We start from the raw sequence: 7357 nt of genomic DNA, 5'->3' as shown, positions 1-7357 counted from the left end.
AACCGAAGACTCATCCACACGTATATATAACAGTGTTAGTTACTTATTAACTACACTTCAAATAATCAATCCCAGATTTTAGATTTCTTATTCTTTATTAACAAAGCTGAAACTATTGGTTTATGGTACATCCAGTTTCTTCCTTTTTCTCTTCAGTTTAAAACTGGAGATGCTCAGCTCTCAACAAAATGAGAAATACATTTGGGTATTGTGGATAATCTACTTCAGATTGAAGTTGCAGAAATCAGTCAGGGTGTAGGGGTTTTAAAGAGTAAACCTATTCTTTAATCTTCTTCTGTACTATTTTTTTACTCAACATAGATAGGGTTGGCAAGGACATTGTTCTTCTAAGACTTGCAAGTGATTATATACTTGCAGGATCTGTGATATAATGTTGAGAATAATTTACATGGCCCAAAACTATGATCTTTCAAGTTCTCAACAGCCTAAGGACAGCTCTTCTTATCTCTGACTATTATTCAAGGCAACATATATATTAATGCAAAGTTTGCGGTTAATTGCAGGGTATGTTAAAGAATGGGAGTCTAAGGAAAATGGCACCTTTTTCTTGCTTCTGCCCTTGTTCATGAAAATGGTACCATAAATCATTGCCCATTATTCCCATAATATGGTTCCTCTTTCCTGAAGAGCATGGACTTTGTTCGTGAAGGGCCATTGCGCAACCGAACCCTTCGTGAAGCCTACACATACATAAAGGGACCATCAACATAATAAGGTAGAAGAAATTGATTGTATGATGGAAAAAAAGAGATATTAAAAAAAAAGCTTCACAAATTGGCATCTACTAACCTACATGAATATCTATCTACGCATCTTTGATTAGGAGCATACCCAGATCAACAAAATTGGTAAGAACTTGACAATGATTTTTTTCCACAAATTGCAAACTTATCTCTTACACATACACTACTTTATATTAGACATTCTTAACTTGAATCTGTAAAGTAGCATATGGTGTCATCAAATTAAATTTTAAAATTCAAATAGATAGTTAAGCATGCCGATTTTGACCAATGTATATAATAACTCACATCAAATTGGTATTTCTTTGTGGCTGCTTCAGCTGGGAAAGAGATTAAGTCAAAAAATCAAAAGAATCTGATTAAACAAGATGGGTGACTAGGGAAGTCTAAGCCAGCCATTCTACTTTTTGTAAACTTCTTGTATTCAGTAACTTGGATCCTGTATGGATATCATGGAGGTGAAGCAACAATGTAGTAATATTCATACAAATTGTACAATGGTAAGTTGGACTAATAAGTTTATTAAATAATAACCTGCTTTATATCCATCTCGGTAATTCTTCCATCCATGTTTCTGTTACACCTAAAGTAAAGCAAAGCAAAAATTACAAACAGATTTCAAAATTGTGAAGAGAAGAGTCTAGAAGAGGACTTTTACATGTCAAAGAAGATTCGCATTCTTGAGTTAATGGAATCATCTTTCATCCGAAACCAAAATGTATGCAATTCAGTTTTGGTGATATTGAATTTCCAATCCTCGTTTCCTCTTAGTGCCCTTAGCAATTCGTTGGCAAACTTTGATGATGACAACATCCCTATACAAAACGACAAATTTGTAAGTGAATAAATAAGGTAGTGGTTGGAAACATCATGTGGTTGAAAAATCCTGAATAATTTAATCAATAGAAACAAGAAAGAGTGTGGAGCTCATTGTCATAAGTTGGAACTAGGGTTTCACCATAATTTTGTTATTGCATGATGTTATTTTCCCAAAGTTCTCCAAAAGCACAAGTTTTACATATTTATCAAATTATTTCTTCAGTTTTTAAAATCGTTTCACAAGTTACAATAATTTTATTTATTATTTATTTTTTTATTTTTTATTCTTTTTGAGTAAACTACAATTTTGGTACCTAAAAGATTAAGTTGACATCAATTTGGTCCCTGAAATCTAAGTGTTATCAATTTAGTCCCTCAATAATAAGAAAATGGCACTAATTCAGTCCCTCAATCATAGGAAGTTGACATCAATTTAATCTCACGGATTGTTACAGCATGGAAGGATGGTTTTGATGTCACTTTCCATTATAAAGGGACTAAATTGATCTCACCTATCTTTCATGGACTAAATGGATGTGAGCCCAATCTTTTCGGAACCAGAATGGATTATTATGCCTTTTTTTTCTTTAAAAAAATAGGGATATCAGCAGATTGTATGCACTAGTTCGTGAAAGTCGCATTATTCTTTGATGTTAGTACCCTAACTGAAGGATATTGAACTGCAGAATTGACTAGGGAAGAGATTCAAAATTTCCTAGTAAATCATTGTTATATTAATTACAAGTTATGCATAAATAGGAATGTGCTCTTTGAAATTCGAATCTTATCTATGACTTATGACTTCATATTAAAGAAAAAGACTGAGGCAACTTTTGAATGTGCTCTTTGAACATATCCAGACTGAGGCAAGTGAGATATTCACAGTAAAAAAACCAATAATCTAATAAGAGCATTGAATGCAGAGGGAATCATGCACGTTCCAATGCGTAAAAAAACAAAAAAACAAAAAAAGAGAAAAAAGGTACTATATATGCTATTACCAGTGAATGTCTAGAATGTGGCATAGGGTAGTATGTGTCCTCAGAAATAGAGAGACCTAAATCTCAATGTTATTAACAGTTATGTCCTTAAAACTAAAACTTAATAAATAGCCCAAATCTCCAAACTGAGCTACATACATAATGACTGAACCCAAATCCAATTTGTTCTAGCCTTGCAACTAATGCCAAATCAATAGCAGACAAAATGTGTGAGCTTACAATACCTCAGACAACTATGAGTATGCCATTAAGATCATCAATGCAATTTCACGAAACTTGAATGCTTGCAGGTATATGTAGAGGAAAATTTATTAACGTATGCAAACGAAGTTATATTTTTTTATAACTCTATAACTCCAAAATAATTTTAAAAAACATATTATCAATTAATATTTTTTCCCCAAGTTGACAGTCTTCTCCGTCAACATCTGCAGTAATAAGAAAGTATAGAGTTTGCAAACGAAGTTACCTATCTCAAGTAATGGATTTTTCTGGATTTCCCTATATTTAAAGTCAAGACAAAGCATTGAAGCTCACTAAATCGTGCATTCAAGATGAAAATTTTCAAACTATTATAAATGAACTTTCAAATGAGACTGATTTCACTTGTAAAACGTTCCTATAACTCAATTTTTGACCCATTAAAGTGAACTGACTTAAATTATAATTTACAGTAAGATAGTTACATTCATGAGCATATTGGAAATTGCATAGTTAAGATAAAATTTTGGAACTTTCTAGTTTAATAATATTGTAAATAAGCTTTCACATGCAATGATTGCACTAAAAAATAACTGCTTTAGTCCAATTGTTGCAGAAGAATTATGCAGAAAAATGTCGTAATTTCAATTGGATGCCTAGATCTCATTCCTTGGAAATGTCCTCAAGCTTAAGGTACCAATTATCCTGTACACAATTCAAAACAAACTTTAACAATATATATTTCACTTGGGTATTTAATCAAGCATTATTTATGCATAGCCCCAATTAACACCAATTTTATCCCTAATGAAAACTTCTCCCAAATCTTAAACATGACTGCTATTTAACCTATTATCATTCAAAAAGATGGATATACTTGGAGTTTTAAAGGTAACCGTATACATACAAACACCTTAAATTTGAGTTTTTAAATTAAAATTTATCCCAACCTAAAATCACAAGTAAGATGTAGAGAAAGATAACCACAAATTTGTAGGTGAAAAAAGTTAGTTGAGGGTAAAAAAATCATTAGTGAAACAAATCGGATGCTTCTTTTGAACATAGGAATCTGCAAAATGTTAATCCCATCAGCCATCTTTTGAACATAAAGCAAGAAATATATGAATCTTACAAACACTTCTCACGTCATGCTTCCAAGGCCTTGGTATATAAATGATAAAAGTTAATAAAAGTTAATTTCTATATCCTTAAACAAACAGGTCGCAAACCTAAACCAATCAATCACAAGATGGAAATGGATATATATTTAGGTTGAAATTTGGCAACTCAATTAGTGAAACCTTAGGCTCCGACATAATGTGAATCTAACAAACAATTGAACATCAATGACAAAAGATTTAACCCTATATTCTGCATATAATTGGGTTTAACTAGCCACGAATCATGAAAACAACGCAGAGAAGGTGGAGAACAGAGTACCAAGAATGAAGGACGAAGAACCAAGGTGGAGAACCGCTTTTCAAAGAAGGTGGAAATCTTGAAGCGTGTATTGATCTTTGTTGAGAGAAGATTGACAAAGTAATACAACTCTGAATCGGTAGAGAAGCTCAAAGCGTTCTTCCTTCGTGTTATGCTGTGAGCTCTTGTCAGAGAATTAGATGGAGCGCATAATTTTGCTAATTTCAGGGAAAATAAAGAGCGAGTCTATGCGAGATGTTTTTTTTCTTTTTATTTTGGATACAACGACATTTTTTTTCTAGTCACCAAACTGTGCAGTGCATATTTTTTTTTTCTTTTTATTTAAGATCTTTTAAAACGTTCGCAGTTTTCAGTGATTTTATTAAATGTGGCAAATTGATTGTCGCGGAACGCCGTGTTTTTGGTAGTGCATCTTTGAATTCCTCCAATGACCATAATAAAGTGTCACAGCCACTGTCGCCCTACCAAAAATATTTGAGTGATTGTGTAAACAAGTTAAAGCCAAACTGTGGTCAACAAATTTTCTTTTCAATATTTGTGGGTAATCAAACAGTAGACAATAATTGTTGCCTCAACCTTGTGAAGGATGAGGGAAAATCCTGCCACAGAGACGTTACAAAATTTATGGTTAATACGCCATCCTACAAGCAAAACCAAACTCAAATTTTGCAAAGGAGTGAGAAGATTTGGAATGATTGTACTTTAATCCACTTTCCTTCCTCTTAACTTGACGTTTACTTTGATTTTTTGAATAAGGTGCAACAAAAGCCGGTAATAAGTTGTAATTGTACCATCTCATAAAAGAATTCACAACATTTCATATATATATACTACAACATCTTACTTCTATATAATCAATCAGACAAATTGTTTCTTTGCTTTTCACATTATATTCATTCACGCAGCTGTCTTTTCTATTCAGATCGGTAATTCAACCGGAATAGATGGGTTTAAAGTTTTTAGGTTTAACCCGTTTTATAAATTTACAGATAAATAGTTAGCCAAGAGATGTGAAAAATCTAATCATATATGCGTCCGACGGTGAATAGGTAAATGATAAGGAGATGACATTTATATTTATAAATAGAATCCGAACTCTATATGAATTACAAGCTCATAACCGCTATATATATAGCCTTATGATTGGCACATAACCCTAAGACCTCAGTTTTTGTGCGTGAGTGGCTGCTGAGTGTGGGTCTCCTTGCTGACTTGGTGTCTCCTTCACTTGCCTTCACCATTTCTTGAGCTTTGAGGCCATTTCCTTCACTTATTCTTCTCCTAAACACTTGACGTGAGTGAGAGTGATCTTTGGGAGTGTGTTGGGGGAATTTTTCTGAGTTGAGGGTGCTGACCTTGGTGGGAGGAGCTGCTGCTTTGGGGTTTTTGGGTGGTTGGAGTCTTGTTCTTGGCTTGTGAAGCTTCAAGAAGCTTCTTTGTGAAGAAAGGACCAACTTTTTGTGTACATTTTCGTACACCTTATTTTCAGAACCTGTAGAGGCAGTGTGGTGAGCTCCATGAGCCATTGATTCTCTGTTTTGAGCTTTGGTGAGTTGTACCTACCTTGAGCTTGTGTTTTAATGGGTTAAAGGTGTTACCTTTGCATGTTTAATGGGTTAATCAAGTAACCAACTGGGGTGTGGACCTTAATCAGTATAAAGATGCATGCTTTAACGTAATTAAGTGTTAAAAATGGAACCTTGGAAGGATATCTTCACGAAATGCATTTTCTGCATTCTGTCGTGAAATATCTGGATATCTGCCCGAGAAATATCCGGATATGTGATATCCGGATATGGGATTTCGACATCCGGATATTAGATATCCGGATATGGGATTCTGGATATCCGGATATTGCATATGTGGATATGTCCAGTGAGATATCCGGATATGGTCCCGAGGAATATCCGGATATTCTGGGATTTCGTAGAACAGTAGCTGTGCTGTGTGTACAGTAGGCTATTGGGGGTTTGTGGACCCTAGATTGATGAAGTTGAACTTCTGTAATTAATGAACTAAGTCAGAATCATAGTGATTAAGGGCTTATGGCTTGGTATGGAGCCTTAAGACGCAAAACGTAAGGAAGGGCGTTGCCTTTAAGTTATATGCTTGTGTTGCATTATTATTGATATAGTATTGGTCCATAACAGATTGTGAATCTGCTGTGTTTGGACTTTGAGCTGTGGACTCTTGGCTTTTGGAGTTAGCTTGCAAGGTAAGCTTTCGTGTCCTCGGTTTAGCCATGTTGTGGTTCCACCATGTCCCATGGGGGTGTGGTTGTATGCATGCTGTGTTACATGCTTTGAATATTTGAAATGTTGTTGAGCTTTATGTGTAATGGCTTTTAATATGCATGTGTTGTTTCATCTTGACGGTAAGCCTGAGTATGTAGCGTCATACGATATGGTGATCCAGGGTGAATGCAAGTAGCGTCTTGCACTAGTGTGGGTATTTGGCGTATGTAAATCCTGCATTTCTCTAGCCAGTAGAATAGAATTGACACACATGACATGATTATATGTTGCATTGCACTATTTTAGAAGTATGGGAGTTTTGCTAGGCCTCATTCCACTCCGAGATGTGCGGGGTGCGGAAAGGAGTATGTGGGACGTTGTGCTTCGGGGCAATTGGTTTGTTTCCAGTGTGGCAAGGAGGGCCACTTCTCTAGAGACTGTACGTCGTCGACGGCGAGAGCTGCAGCTGTTCAGGCAGTTCCTTTGCAGATGGTTCCGATGGCTTCTACTTCGGCACCTGCAGTGCCACCTTCTGTTGGGCGTGTGTACACCTTGGATAGGCAGCAGTCGGACTGCGCTCCGAACCTTGTTAGAGGTACTGTGTCTATTGGTGGTATTGCTGTTGATGCATTTTTGACTCCGGAGCTACGCATTCGTTTGTTGCTACCCCGATTGCTTTGGGGCTTGAGTTGCCCATGTCTGTGCTTTCTCCACCGTTGCGGGTGACTACCGCCCCCGGAGAGATATGTGTTTCTACCACTGTTCATCGCGATGTAGCGTTTCAGTGGGATGGCCGTGAGTTCTCGGTAGATCTGATAGGATTACCGATGGCCAACCTTGAGATTATTCTGGGCATGGATTGGTTGTCTAGAAACTGTGCACTGATTGATTGTTATGC

The 7357-nt window shown here is 35.9% G+C and overlaps 1 long non-coding RNA gene across 1 annotated transcript; it reads right to left on the bottom strand.

Annotated features, from left to right (window-relative positions):
* Positions 1–669: 669 nt before the first annotated feature.
* Positions 670–1574, bottom strand: LOC133317597 (uncharacterized). Its single transcript, XR_009752344.1, has 4 exons — positions 1423–1574; positions 1299–1347; positions 1053–1203; positions 670–701 (listed from the first exon to the last, which is right to left on the bottom strand). It is a non-coding gene; the product is annotated as an uncharacterized LOC133317597 (long non-coding RNA).
* Between the last annotated feature and the right edge of the window lie 5783 nt (positions 1575–7357).

Source organism: Gastrolobium bilobum, unplaced genomic scaffold, assembly GCF_033153095.1.
Source record: "Gastrolobium bilobum isolate Gb01-03AN ecotype WA unplaced genomic scaffold, APGP_CSIRO_Gbil_v1 utg125552, whole genome shotgun sequence".
Taxonomy (NCBI): domain Eukaryota; kingdom Viridiplantae; phylum Streptophyta; class Magnoliopsida; order Fabales; family Fabaceae; genus Gastrolobium; species Gastrolobium bilobum.
This window is presented reverse-complemented; position numbering and strand designations above follow the sequence as displayed.